Genomic DNA, 15,718 nt, shown 5'->3' with positions numbered 1-15,718 from the left:
GCCTCAAAGAGTCATTAGTCCAATGTGCCTTTTGTCCACCCTCTCTCAATCCTTGATCTAGATATACATCCTGGGTAAAATCCAAGATTTGGTCACATCCTTCCACAGCTTCATGTATTTTCATGAGGATTTCTTGAGACTCAGGATTAAAAATCATTGAATATAGTAAGAACATAAGAAATAGGAGCAGGAGTAGGCCATCTGGCCCTTCGAGCCTGCCCCGCCATTCAATAAGATCATGGCTGATCTGTCGTGGCTCAGTTCCACATTCCCACCCTCTCCCCATAACCCTTAATCCCCTCGCTTATCAAAAACCCATCAACCTGCGTCTTAAAAATATTTAGCGAGGCAGCCTCCACCACTTCAACGGGCAGAGAATTCCAGAGATTCACCACCCTTTGAGTGAAGAAGTTCTTCCTCAACTCCGTTCTAAACCGCCCCCCCTTTATCCTGAGGCTGTGCCCCCTAGTCCTACTGTCCTTTCTGAGCGGGAACAGTCTCTCCACCTCTATCCTATCCATCCCATTCATCATCTTATACGTCTCAATGAGATCTCCCCTCATTCTTCTAAACTCTAACAAGTACAAGCCTAGTTTATTCAGCCTCTCCTCATAGCTCAACCCCCTCAACTCCGGCATCAGCCTAGTAAACCTCCTCTGCACTCCCTCCAAGGCCAAAATATCCTTGCGTAAGTACGGCGCCCAAAACTGCACACCGTACTCCAGCTGCGGCCTCACCAATGCCCTATACAGCCGCAGCAAGACCTCCCTACTTTTATATTCAATCCCCCTCGCTATGAAGGCCAGCATCCCATTTGCCTTCCTGACCACCTGCTGCACCTGCAAGCTGGGTTTTTGCAACTCATGCACAAGGACCCCAAGGTCCCTCTGCACCGTCGCCTGCTGCAGTTTTTCTCCACGTAAGTAATAATCCTTCCTACCATTATTCCTACCAAAGTGGACCACCTCGCACTTGCCAACATTAAATTCCATTTGCCAGTTCCTGGCCCATTCGCCCAGCCTATCTAGATCCTTCTGCAGACTCTCCACACCCTCCGCGCAATTTGCCGTTCCACCAATCTTGGTGTCATCAGCAAATTTCGACACCCTACACTCGGTTCCCTCCTCCAGATCATCTATATAAATGTTAAATAGCTGAGGCCCCAGCACCGACCCCTGAGGCACTCCACTAGTCACCAACCGCCAATCCAAATAGCACCCATTGACCCCCACTCTCTGCCTCCTATTTGACAACCAGTCCTCTATCCACGCTAACACCCTACCCCCAACTCCATGTCCCCTGACCTTCTGCAATAACCTCTTGTGAGGTACCTTGTCAAACGCCTTCTGAAAATCAAGAAAGACCACATCCACCGGCTCTCCTCTATCCACCGCCCGAGACACATCCTCATAGAACTCCAGTAAATTTGTCACACACGACTTCCCCTTAACAAAACCGCATCTGCTCTATCAGGCAATTCCCCTCAAGATGCCTTGCTGTTTCCTCCTTGATGACGGATTCTAACATTTTACCTACAACAGACGTTAAACTAACCGGCCTATAATTCCCCGAATTTTGCCTGGCACCCTTCTTAAACAACGGCGTAACATTAGCCGCTTTTCAATCTTCCGGCACTTCCCCGGAATCCAGCGACGTCTGGAAAATAACCACCAAGGCATCCACTATCACCTCCGCCATTTCTTTCAGAACCCTCGGATGCATTCCATCCGGTCCTGGGGACTTGTCCACAATCAGCCCCTCCAGTCTGTCGAGCACCGCCTCTCTAGCAACAGTAATGTCATCGAGACCCTCCAGTCCTACCACCTTTCCATCTCTAACACCCGGCAAATTATTCACGTCCTCCTCCGTGAAGACAGAAACAAAGAAGTTATTCAAGACCTCAGCCATTTCCCCATCCCCTACCACTAAGTCCCCCTTCTCATCCTCTAAGGGTCCAACGTTCACCCTAGCCAGCCTCTTCCTTTTTATATACTTATAAAAACTCTTGCTATCCTTTTTTATATTAAGCGCTAGCGCAGCTTCATAGTTTCTCTTACCCTTCTTTATCAACTTCTTTGTCAATCTTTGTTGACATTTAAACCTCTCCCAATCCTCTTCTCGCCCACTACTCTTAGCTACTCTAAACGCCTCCGCTTTCAATTTAACACTTTTCTTCACCTCCTTCGTTATCCATGGCTTATTACCTCTCCTCCTACGGTCCTTTTTGACCATCGGAATAAATTTCTGCTGAGCACCAAGAAAGATCTCCTTAAAAATCCTCCACTGCTCCTCGGCAGACCTACCTTCCAACGCGCTCCCCCAGTCCACATTCGCCAATTCCTCTCTCATCCTACCGTACTCCCCTCTGTTCAAACAAAGGACACGCGTCCGGGAACCCAACAGTTGTGACAATTGATTGCACTGCTACTGATGCACTTGGAGCCCTGTGTTGGCCATTATAAATTAGTGGAAGTTCTTGCTGTTTCTGGGAAAGGGCTGGTAGGTCTTAATATTTAACATTGAACTCTCCCTCTGTCTCTCTCTCTCTCTCTCTCTCTCTTTCTATGTGGAAGCAATATTGTGTAGTTAAGAGCATATGAGCAGATCAATAGGTTTGTCTTCAGTTCTGCAGCATTAGTTTTGTAGGTTATGAGCTGAGGACAGTAGCTCTTAAACAAATGTTAATTCAACACTTGTGGCCGCACAATTTTAAATATAAAGAAGCAAACATTTCATTCTGCCATTACACTGCCAGTTTCCTTTCCTTGCATTAATTGTTCTCCCTGCTGTCTTCACCCATTTATTAAAAGACTGAACGCATTATTCCAAAAAAACCAATCTGTGTACTTTGTGTATCTTTTGATAGTGGATTTGACAGTTCTACAATTTTACTAAAAGCAAATTTTATATATGTTGTAACTCTAGTTATAATATACCTGCCTCACAGGTATGTTAGCAAACCGTTTACACTGATGAATGAGCTACATCACATGTTCCTTTAAATTAAAATACTTAATTTAGGCTTCCAATAGCAGATGTGGAATCTTAAAGCCAACATAAGCTCAATATTTATGGAAACATAGAAAAATAGGAGCAGGATTAGACCATTCAGCCCTTTGAGCCTGTTCTGTTATTCATTATGATCATGGCTGATCATCCAGCACAGTAACCTGTTCTGCTTTTCCACCTATACTTTGATCCTTTTAGCCCCAAGAGCTCTATCTTGAAAAATCCTTATTGAAAACATACAATGTTTTGGCCTTAACTGCTTTCTGTGGTGGCAAATTCCACAGACTCACCAATCTCTGAGTGAAGAAATTTCTCCTTATCTTAGTCCCAAATCATTTACCCCATATCCTAGTTCTGAACTCCCCTGTCATTGGGAGCATCCTTCTTGCATCTACCATGTCTAGTCTTGTTAGAATTTTATAGATATCTTTGAGATTCCTCCCTCATTATTCTAAACTCCAGCAAATGCAATCCTACTAGTTCCAATCTCTTCTCATACATTAGTCCTGCCATCCTAGGAATCAGTTTGTTAAATCTTCACTGCACTCCTGCAAGAACATCGTTCCTCAGATAAGGAAACCAAAACTGGTCTCATCGAGGTGCTACATAATTGCAGCAAGACCTTCTCTGCTCCTGTATTCAAATCCTCACGCTATGGCGGCTAACATACTATTTGCCTTCTTTACCACGTGCTGCACCTGCACGCTCATTTTAAGCTATTGGTGTACGTGAACACCCAGATCTCATTGCATACTCCCCTCTCTCAATCTATAGCCATTCAGATAATCTGCCTTGGTTTTTGTGACCAAAATGGATAATCTCACATTTATCCATATTATACTGCACCTGCCCACTCACTTTTGTCCAAATCACACTGAAGCACCTTTGCATCCACCTCACAGTTCACCCTCCCTAGCTTTGTGTAAACTGCAAATTTGGAGATATTACAATTAGTTCTCTCATCTAAATCATTAGTATATATTATGAATAGCCGGAGTCCCAGCATTGATTCTTACGGTACCCATTAGTCACTGTCTGCCATTTTTAAAAAAGGGGAGGTAGAAAGAAAACAAGGAATTTATAAACCAGTCAGCCTGATGCTGGTATTGGGGAAAATGCTAGAGTCAATTCTTTATTGGCCATCTCTAATTGTGCTTGAGAAGTAGTGAAGAGCTGCCTTCTTGAACAGTTGCCATCCCATGTTGTGAAGGTATGCGCACATTATTTGGGAGGGAGTTCCAGGATTTTTTTCCCAGCAACAGTGAAAGAATGGTGATATACAAGTCAGGATTGCATGTGGTTTTAAGGGGAACTTGCAGGTGATGGCACTCCCATGCACCTGCTGCATTTGCCCTTTAAAATAGTGGAGGTTGTGGATTTGGAAGATGCTATCAAAGGAGTTTTGGTGAGTTTCTGTAGCGCATCTTGTAAATGGTACACACTGCTGCCATTATGTATTGATGGTGGAGGAAATGAATGTTGAAGATGGTGGATGAGTTGCCTATCAAGTGGGCCACTTGCCTGGACAGAGACTAGCTTCTTATGTATCATTGGAGCTGCATTCATCCAGACAAAGGGAAAGTATTCCATCACATTTCTGGTGTGTACTTAGTAGATGGTGGACAGCTTTGGGGCGTTAGGAGGTAAGTTACTCTCCATAGAATTCTCAGCCTCTGCCCTGCTCTTGTAGTCACAATATTTTTATAGCTAGTGTAATTCAGTTTCTGATCAACAGGAACATCCAGGATATTAATAGAAGGGGATTCAGTGAAGGTAATACCATTGAACATCAAGAGAAATGATTAGATTCTCTCTTGTTGGTGATGGACATTGCCTGGCACTTGTATGATGCAAATGTTACTTCTCACTTATTTGCTCAGGCCTGAATATTGTCCAGGTCTTGCTATACAAGAGCATGGACTTCTTCAGTCTCTGAGGAGTTGAAAACGGTGTTGAATATTTACAATCATCTTCAAACATCCCCACTTCTGAAGCAAGGTCATCGATGAAGCCGCTGAAAATGGTCGAACCTAAGACTCTAATCTGAGAGATTCCTGCAGTGCTGTTCTGCAATTGAGATGTTTGACTTCCAACCGCAACTATCTTCTTTTTGTACCAGGTATGACTCCAATCTGTGAAGGGTTTCCCCCCCTTATTCCCATTGTTTCCAGTTTTGCTTGCCCCTTGATTCCATATGTGGTCAGATGCTGCCTTGATGTCAAGGACAGTCACTCTCACCTCACCTCTGGAGTTCAATTCTTCTGTCCATGTTTGAATCAAAGTTGTAATGAATTCAGGAGCTGAGTGACCCCGTTGGAACCCAAACTGAGCTTCAGTGAGCAGGTTATTGCTGAGTAAGTGTTGCTTGATTGTACTTTCCATCACCTTGCTGATGATAGAGACTAGACTGAAAGGACATTGTGTAGATTGGATTTGTCCTGTTTCTTGTGGACAGGGCATAGCTGAGCAGTTTTGCACATTGCCAGGTAGATGCCAGTGTTGTAGATGCCAGTGTTGTAGCCGTTGTGGAACAGCTTGGCCAGGAAGCAACAAGTTATGGAGCACAAGTCTTCAGTATTATTGCTGAAATGTTGTCTGGCCCATAACCTTGCGGTATCCAGTACCTTCAGTCATTTCTTAATAGCACCTGAAGTGAACTAAATTGGTTGAAGACTGGCATTTGTGTTGCTGAGAACCTCTGGAGGAGGCTGCGATGGATCATCCACTTGCCACTCCTGCCTGAAGACTGTTGCAAATGCTTCAGAACTGTCTTTTGATCTGATGTGCTGAACTTTCAATGAGTTTGAAGGACAGACTACATGAGTTTGTGTTTCCTTGAATATTGGAGATTCAGAAGCATCCTATTCAAGATGTTTAAAATGTTAAAATGATTTATTTATTTTGGTAGGAAAATCAGGAACTTGGCTTAATCTTAAATTTAGGAATGGAATCAGGAAGCACTTTTTCACACAGAAGGTAGCGAATATTTGGAGCTTTCCCTCTGCAAGTCTATAGGTTTGGAACAATTGAAGCTTTCAAGCCTAAGAACAATAGATTTTTTTGTATTAAGGGACGTAGCACAAAAGAAGGAAAATGGATTTCAGGTGAAAATCGACCATGATCTAATTGAAAAGTAGAGTCAGCCCAAGGATTGAATGGCATACTTTTACTGAATGATTTCAGGGGGTATGGAGCAAAAGGGGGAAATGACATTGAGATCAAAGATCAGAGCTGATCATATTGAATGGTGGAGCAGCCTCAAAGGGCCAAATGGCCTTCTCCTCCTCCTAGTTTCTATGTTTCCAATTTTGTTCCTGTGTTGCCATATGACTAAAACAAGGACAATTCTGTTCCATGTGCACTGGAGACGGAATTTCATGGCCAGTGCCAAAATTCATTTTACATCCAAGATGTAAATAAGATTCAGATCAATCAAGTTCTATTTGATAATCTGTTCAATTTAACATGCAACAATTCCGACATCTAATATGTTGGGAGAAATTCCTTTATTTGTATCTTGTTGCCACAGTTTTGGCTCCTGCTCAATTCGATTTGACTGCAATATTACTAATGATTTGTCCAAATACCAGTCAATGAATTTGAAAATAATGCACTGAATGTGAGCTGCTTTGGGAATGTTTCAGGAAATTGTCATGAGATGTCACGTATATACAGGTCTTTCTTTCTTCCCACATTATTAATATAGAAACAGCTGTTTCTACCGATCCACAAACACCGCTCATCACTTCTTACGGACATTGGAGCACAAGTATGGAATTCTGATCTTAATTTCTCTATAACTCCAGAAAGTGCTTTTGGATTATTGGAAGCATCCCTGTCACAGAATGAAAGGTACAGGTTTCCAAACCTGCTGCATGCTGATGTAGTAAGTGGGGACCTCTGAATTCTGGGGTGACATTCTGCAGGATACTCCATATCCAGTCACTCCAACCACGTTGTCAAATGGTTTGCTGAAGCATATAAAACCTTCCCATTGTATCAGACTAACCATCCTGAGAAGGGGTATCCACATCATGGTGTCACACTGTTAATCAATCTGTGAACCTTTTTATTACTTCACATCATTATCCAAGGGAAGAGTGTGAATATACAAACACAACTATAATAGGAATGCTATTTTCATTAGAATGATTGACATTGCATAAAGCATCTAGAATTGGATTATGTCCAAGGTCATTACAAGTGGTGTCAATGGTACAATAATCTGTAATGTAATTTACTTAAAGTTCAGTAAGTGATCAGCACTGAGGTGAGCTGCTAATGTTTATAGCAGGACGACCAGATTTTATCCACTGTTCATTTTCTAATGGAGTTTAGAGTCTGATGAGATGATTCTTTATCAACTTACCTGTATTGGATTCAATTATATATTCTGCACCTTCAATACAGCATTGTATAAGACATTTATCTTTTCACAACAAAGTGCAGTTCAATAGATAACGTGTATTTCTTTCATCCAAAGCACTCACCTCTTCCTTCCTGAAGGTACAAAATTGCATTAGCAAGCTATTGAGAAAGCCTTGCTCAACGTTACATTCGTCACCCAAGTGGATGACTGAAGATCATGGACAGAATCATGATCAAGTACCAATTATATATATGTGTACTTTGAGAGGAGTCAGGTTAAGAGCAGGAACCTAGAAATACGTAATCTTTACAAAGATTGGGGTCAATGAGTTTGCTCTTTACTACCCATATACTGCCATGCAGTGCTAAACACAAGAGCAGAAGAGAGACTTCCTGCCTGCCTGGCATTTCTTAGCAATAGGAGTGCTGCATTTACTTCACCTTGCTGTTGATGGAAAAGCTATCATGTGGAAAAAGTCATTGAAATAAATATCTGCCATTTTCTGTTTCAGTATCTGTACCAATCTTCAAAATTTAGAGGGGTAACAATCTAAATCATTAGTCATATTGCAGTCAAATTAAATTGAGCAGGGGCCAATACTGTGGCAACAAGATATAAATAAAGGAATTTCCCAATATATTAACTTAGATGTCGGAATTGTTGCATGTTAAATTAAACAGATTATTATCAAATAGAACTTGATTGATCTGAATCTTATTTGTATCTTGGATGTAAAATGAATTTTGCCAATGTTCATGAAATCCAGCCTCCAGTGCCCATGGAACAGAATTGTCCAAATACTAGTGTTGCGTGCAGCTGTTTCAAAGAGAGTACTAAGATGAATCACCAGTTAGTCTGTTTGTGGTGTGGTGTTGGTTGAAAGAAGAATGTTGGGATGGATATTGGGAGAAATATTCAATCCCTGCCTTCTAATTGCATACTATAAGAATGTGTTTAAGAACATAAGAAATAGGAGCAGGAGTAGGCCATCTAGCCCTTCGAGCCTGCCCCGCCATTCAATAAGATCATGGCTGATCTGTTGTGGCTCAGTTCCACTTTCCCGCCCTCTCCCCATAACCCTTAATCCCCTCTCTTATCAAGAACCCATCAACCCGCTTCTTAAAAATATTTAGCGAGGCAGCCTCCACCACTTCAACGGGCAGAGAATTCCAGAGATTCACCACCCTTTGAGTGAAGAAGTTCCTCCTCAACTCCGTTCTAAACCGCCTCCCCTTTATCTTGAGGCTGTGCCCCCTAGTCCTACTGTCTTTTTTGAGCGGGAAGAGTCTCTCCACCTCTATCCTATCCATCCCATTCATCATCTTATACGTCTCAATGAGATCTCCCCTCATTCTTCTAAACTCTAACGAGTACAAGCCTAGTTTATTCAGCCTCTCCTCATAGCTCAATCCCCTCAACTCCGGTATCAGCCTAGTAAACCTCCTCTGCACTCCCTCCAGGGCCAAAATATCCTTGCGCAGGTGCGGCGCCCAAAACTGCACACAGTACTCCAGCTGCGGCCTCACCCAATGCCCTATACAGCTGCAGCAAGACCTCCCTACTTTTATATTCAATCCCCCTCGCTATGAAGGCCAGCATCCCATTCGCCTTCCTGACCACCTGCTGCACCTGCAAGCTGGGTTTTTGCGACTCATGCACAAGGACCCCAAGGTCCCTCTGCACTGTCGCCTGCTGCAGTTTTTTGCCACGTAAGTAATAGTCCTTCCTACCATTCTTCCTACCAAAGTGGACCACCTCACACTTGCCAACATTAAATTCCATTTGCCATTTCCTGGCCCATTCGCCCAGCCTATCTAGATCCTTCTGCAGACTCTCCACACCCTCCGCACAATTTGCCTTTCCCCCAATCTTGGTGTCATCAGCAAATTTCGACACCCTGCACTCGGTTCCCTCCTCCAGATCATCTATATAAATGGTAAATAGCTGAGGCCCCAGCACCGACCCCTGGGGCACCCCACTAGTCACCAACCGCCAATCCGAATAGCACCCATTGACCCCCACTCTCTGCCTCCTATTTGACAACCAATCCTCTATCCACGCTAACACCCTACCCCCAACTCCATGTCCCCTGACCTTCTGCAATAACCTCTTGTGAGGTACCTTGTCAAACGCCTTCTGAAAATCCAGAAAGACCACATCCACCGGCTCTCCTCTATCCACTGCCCTAGACACATCCTCATAGAACTCCAGTAAATTTGTCAGACACGACTTCCCTTTAATGAAACCGTGTTGCGTCCGCCCTATCAAGCAATTCCCTTCAAAATGCCTCGCAATTTCCTCCTTAATGACGGATTCTAACATTTTACCTACCACAGACGTTAAACTAACCGGCCTATAATTCCCTGCCTTTTGCCTGGCACCCATAGGTGCTAAAAGCTATCTCAGGATTCAAAAAATGAAAACTACAACTTATTATTTTAATCTAAGCTGATTTTTTTTTACAAGACGTACATTGCTTCTCATGGCTTCCCTCATGCATTTGGTTGAAAATTGTTACACTTTTGTCCTTGGCTTTTGCATTATAAATTGTGAGCATGACTGACGTAGGAGAAGAATAGTTTTAAGATTGCCAAGATTTAGGTCATGAGATCAGGATATTGAACATTAATCCTTTTTCTAACTTGTCTTAGGTGCTTGATCTACCCTCTGCTGTCACACAAAAAGCAGCTCAGTCTCTACATCAGACTTTATTTTAGACATAAGTATTTGGTGGTAATTATACTCCATTAATACTTTAATAGTCATAGTCTATCCAAACCTATTATTTTGCAGTTGACCTTTATGTATGAAATACCCTTTTCTTGTAGTCTTGCTAACTGCAAGTGATGAACTAATCCAGTCTATCCCTCTGAAAGTTCCAACCAATTGGGCCTAAGTCATAGTTGAACGATTCAATCTAGGGCAACACAGTGATTAGCACAGCTGCCTCATAGTGCCAGGCACCCAGGTTTGATTCCGGCCTTGGGTGACTGTGTGGAATTTGCACGTTCTACTGTCTCCATGTGGGTTTCCTCAGGGTGCTCTGGATTCCTTTGACAGTCCAAAGATATGCAGATTAGGTGGATTGGCCATGCTAAAGTGCCCCTTAGTGTCCAAAGATGTGTAGGTTAGGTGGATTAATCATGGCAAATGTCCTGAGTTACGGGGATAAGGCAGGGGGATGGGCCTGATTAAGATACTATTTCGGAAGTTGGTGCAGACTCGATGGGCCAAATGGCCTCATTCTGCACTGTGGGGATATTTAAATGTGATTGAAAGCGTTACTGAAACTTGAGGAGTTTGGATAATTTATAAGGAATTATCTTAGGCAGTCCCTGGGGATTGAGGATGACTTGCTTCCACTTCGTTTTGATGGGTTCTCAGATGACTCATAAGTCTGATGCGCAGTTTGCACATTCTGTCACTTAGGGCAGGTGGTACTTAGAGTGTGAGGTAATTGAGTTGTTGGGAGATTTGTGCACACTCTCCGATGTCTCAAATTCATTTCTGCACATTTTGGATGAAATACTTTGATGTGTTTCGTTCATTATCAAATGAACCATCTCCATTTTGATCAATCACCAACCAGGTCTCTCGTGATTCGGCAGGGGTGTTTGATCTCTTCAGGAATTCTTTGAAAACACTCAAAGCATTCCTGCTGCCCTCTGAGAGTCACCTGCTTTACCAAATTCTGAGTAAAGCAGTTGCTTCCAGGTTCTGGTGTCAGGCATACAATAACATGTCCTGCCCAGAGGAGCTGATTTTGAGTGATCAGTGCCTCGATGGTGGACTTGTTGGCTTGGGAGAGAACTGTCTATTTGACTGTCGCCTTGCCATCAGATTTCAAGGATCTTTCAAAGGCACTTCTGGTGGTATTTCCCTTTTGTTTTGAGGTGCTTGCTCTAGGTTCTCCAAGTCTCTGAAGCTGAAGAATATAGGAATGTGAGGATCACTGCTGCCATGATATTAGTTTTGGATAAGAGATCCTGATCCTCAAATTCTCTTTCTCTTGGTATACTGAAAGCTAAGCTGCTACACTGCAAGCGATCAAGGTCGTGCATATAATTGAACAAAACACAATATTATGGGCTGCCTCACAGTGCCAGGGACCTGGGTTTGATTCCCAGTTTGGGTCACTGACTGTATGGAGTTTCCACGTTCTCCTCGTGTCTGTGTGATTTTCCTCCGGGTGCTCCGGTTTCCTCCCACAGTCTGAAAGACATGCTAGTTAGGTGCATTGGTCATGCAAAATTCTCCCTCAGTGTACCCAAACAGGCGCTGGAGTGTGATGACTAGTAGATTTTCACAGTAACTTCATTGTAGTGTTAATATAAGCCAACTTGTGACACTAGTCAGTAAACTTAAAAAAATGTTTGAATGTGCTCTTCCTTTGAGACTACAAATCTGTGGGCGTAACAATTGTATTGAGGTAGGCTAGAGACCACAGCTGGTTTTTAAGCATCTTGGGTGTGATTTTCAATATTACCTGAGCCTTATAGTGAAGCACATCACCATTTTAGAACTGACCTACATTTGAACAGGTTCTTCATTAGGATAATAAAGATTAACAGCTACATAGAGGCAAGGTATCAAAACCAGCAAATACTGGAGGGGATTGGGGAAAGAGAAGCAAATCTACAATAATCCATTGTTTCCAAAAGCCAAGTCATTGTTTTTGATTTTGTTCAGGTTGTCCTCCACTTAATTGCACACTCCGTTTTCCTGTGGAAATCCCTCTGCTGTTTCAAACATTAAAATTATACCAGTGATTGTTACTTTATATACCATATCTTTAAGTCAGCAGCAGTCGTATATATGATTTATAAAGCCCAGTTGTTTTCTCCATATATCATTTACCCTGTCATGGACTCTGCGTGATTTATTTTACTCCCTCAGAAGCTCTTTTAACCTTTCTTCAGCGTACACCATTCCAGTTTCAAGTCAGCAACTCACCAGCCTTTCAGTATTGTCTGTACAACACTGAAGAGTTTCCTATGATTGAAATCCTTTCCTCCTCTCAGGCTGCTTCATCGGCTCAACTATCTTTGTTGTTTGAACTACTCTTTCAGATCTGATTTCCTTACCAGTGTCTTTGCTTGTTCATTATGAATATCTGAGTAGTTTTGTAGGTTTTATTTTTCCTCGTAGTTTTTCTCTTAAGACATCCAAAATTGTTTCTTACTGAATTTTCTTCACCTTTTGGCCAGGTTGTACCTACATCCGATCCCTGATGACTAGGTCCAGCGCTAGCACTCTGGTTCACTGAGCTTTGGTGACTTTGCAAAGCCTGGTCCTATCGTCAACAACGAGTAACAGGTGAGAAGGTTTACTACTCACTTATCAGACAGGCAGAAGATGAGTTAGAACAGTTTGTAGCCTATGGTGATGATCTCTTTTGTGTCTCAAACTGGCTGTGGTGTTAAGCCAAAGCTAGCATGGATCCACCTCAAGGATGAGCTGATCAGGGTGTTAGGCTGAAGCTAGCATGAACTCCCCTCGGCAAGTCCTCCTTCTTCTGCCTGCATGCCCATTTATATCACTTATTTTAGAGGCCAGTGAATATTTCACGTCAATTAATTACTTCTACTCATTTAATTGTCCAAAGACCAGAGAGTAGATATCCAATGTAAAGACTCCCTAACCTGGGCTCCAGCCTCAAGAGCATTCCAAATCATATTTCTTGTATAGACATCTTTTTGGCTTTTCCCAGACAGTTTGCTTGGAAATCTGAATCATGAGTCTTTCCCAACCTCTTATCAAGCCTAGTCACACTTACAGTCTGTTACGTCCTTGGCCATGTAACCAACCCCTGCGAAAATCTTTATCTAACAAGATTTACGCTGTTCTGTGTCTGCCAGACAGACTGCTGAAGAATTTCCCTTTGCTGGAGAAATACGCTTCTGATGGTTCTTTAAGATCATTATTTCTCACAATCCATAGTTCAAGATTTCTCACAGTGCACTTCAGCCTGAATGTGGGAAGGAAATGGATTCATTAGTAGTGAATGAACTTCTGATGGTGCTGAGAACGATGGCTTTGGAGGTCCTGATGTTGAGCTGAATGAAGATGTAAGTTATTTGAGATGTCAGAGAGGTGATCAGATAGTCATGATAAATCTTGCTCTTTTCTATCATCTGTCACGTGCAGATACATAGAAGCTGGATGCCAAAACAAGCAGATGTTGGAGGGGATTGCAGAAAAAGAAGCAAATCTATAATAATCCATTATTTTTGAAAGTCACGTAATTGTTTTTGATTTTGTTCAGGTTGTTGTTCATTAAATTGCTCATCATTTTCTAGTTGAAATCCCTCTCCTGTTTCAAATACTGAATTATCCCAGTCTTCTGTGAATTCTGGACCAACCTGTCTGATATGAAAATCGTTTCCTTTCATCTTTTTAAACAATAGAAAGATTTTTTTATATTTTTTTCTGCATCTGCTGTAGCTGTCTTGTGTGTTTAAATGTCCCACAGCAAATAAAGTCCCCAACTTCCACTCCTCCACAGACCTCATCTGCCATCCAAATTCATTTCCCCATCTTTTTATAGGTATGCTACAGATCTGCTGAAGAAAACTTAACAGGTTCAAAAACTTGGTGAAACTCTTGAGTGAAGTCTGGGAGCCAAGGTCTCTGAAACCCAATGTACCAAATTTGGAATGTTGCATGTTCCCTCTCTATTTTGGTATCTTTACTGCTCTCTGAAATTGTACATATCTGTGGTATGGAGAGTATTGATGAGAATAACACAGTAGATGTTAAGTACGTGGACATTCAAAGGAAATTTTACAGAGTATTACATAATAGAATTGTTAGCAAAATTAAGACTATGAGATTAAATGGACCATGGCTCGGGCCAGAAATTCAGAGAATAATGACAAATGATTGTTATCAAATTTGTTGGGAAATATACAGTGATGTAACCCAGGGTTGGTATTAGGTTCACTGCTATTTTGATAAATGTTAATGACCTGGACTTGAACTTACAGGACATAGTTTCAAAGTTTGTTGATGATAGAAAAGTCAGAAATGTAATAACAATGAGAAAGATGGTAACGGACTTCAAGAAGACATAGACATTACCAAGGCTCTAAGCTCTAGAATATTCTGCCTACATCCCTTTGCCCGTTTAACTTGCTTTCTTGCTTTAAGACATTCCTTAAAACCTACCTCTTTGTCCAAAAATTTGGGCATCTATTTAATATCTCTTTGTGACTCAGTGTCCTGCTTTGTTTTATAAAGCTCCTGTGAATTGCTGTGGAACGTTTCGTTCTGTTAAAAGTGCAATAGAATTACAAATTGCTGTTGTTGTGATATATTTTAGCCAGAAGAATAAGGAGAGTAAACAAATAAATTAAAATGTACATTTTTTAAGTGGGTGCAGGAACAGGGATACCCAAGAGTGTATATACATAAATTTTTGAAGACTGTTTAAAAAAAAATTGCATGAGATCTTTGGCTTTATTAACTGACCACCTGGCAGTGCCAGATTGGCATTGCCAGAATGGGCACTGCCCAGCCATTTTCCCCACCACCTGGGGACTTCAGTGGCCTCTGATTTTCCCTTCCCTTTGGCTTGGCCATTGCACGTGTCTCCATTTGTAGAGACCAGTAGTGATTTTCACCAGGTTCTTACTGTGTCAAGGGTTGAAGAACCCCAGGAGTAGGGAAAATCTGGCCTCAAATGGACCAGACATATTTAAATGTGTATTAAGTATGCGAATCTGGTTCCCAGCCTCACTGCACAGAAAACAGATTATGTCTAGGTATGGTGGCTGGGAGCATTGTAACAAGGCTTTGTGTCAATGCTGAACACGCTAGACCCCTCAACGCTGTTTTCCAGATGCCATACCACCCAACACAATCTGCGCCTGGCCTGATATGGCTGGAAAATCACGGCCTATCTTAAAAGTTTAGAAAATACCTGTAAAGTTTCAACTAGAAGTGTTGCAATTCTGTTTTAAGACCAAGTTTTAAGAAGAATGGCTAGGCCTTAGAGAGTGAGAACAAAGATTTAATAAAATAATCCCTGTGATGGGGGATTCAGTTATTTAGAGAGCCTGTGCTTTATTCTCTTTAGAGCAGAGAACATGAAGAGGAGATTTGATAGAGATGAACAGTTTTGATGGAGTAAATAAAGCATAACTGTTTCCAATGACAGAAGGATCAGGAGGACACAGTTTTAATGCAAAATGGCAAAAGAATCAGCAAATCATTGTGATCTGAAATAATTGCTAGATAGGGTAATGGGAGCAGATTCAGGAATCAATAAATCTTTGAACGGGAAGTATTTGCTGAGCTATAGTAAAAGAGCAAAGAAGTGGGAATAATGGAATAACTCTG

The 15,718-nt window shown here is 42.0% G+C and overlaps 1 protein-coding gene across 6 annotated transcripts in view; it reads left to right on the top strand.

Moving 5' to 3' along the window:
* yaf2 (YY1 associated factor 2) overlaps positions 1 to 15,718 on the top strand; it is a 186,306-nt gene that overhangs the window by 147,034 nt on the left and 23,554 nt on the right. The window lies entirely within an intron of this gene.

This window comes from Carcharhinus amblyrhynchos, chromosome 6 (genome assembly GCF_965287045.1).
Source record: "Carcharhinus amblyrhynchos chromosome 6, sCarAmb.v2.hapA, whole genome shotgun sequence".
Taxonomy (NCBI): domain Eukaryota; kingdom Metazoa; phylum Chordata; class Chondrichthyes; order Carcharhiniformes; family Carcharhinidae; genus Carcharhinus; species Carcharhinus amblyrhynchos.
The sequence above is the reverse complement of the archived record's forward strand: the minus strand, read 5'-3'. Positions and strand labels throughout refer to the sequence as shown.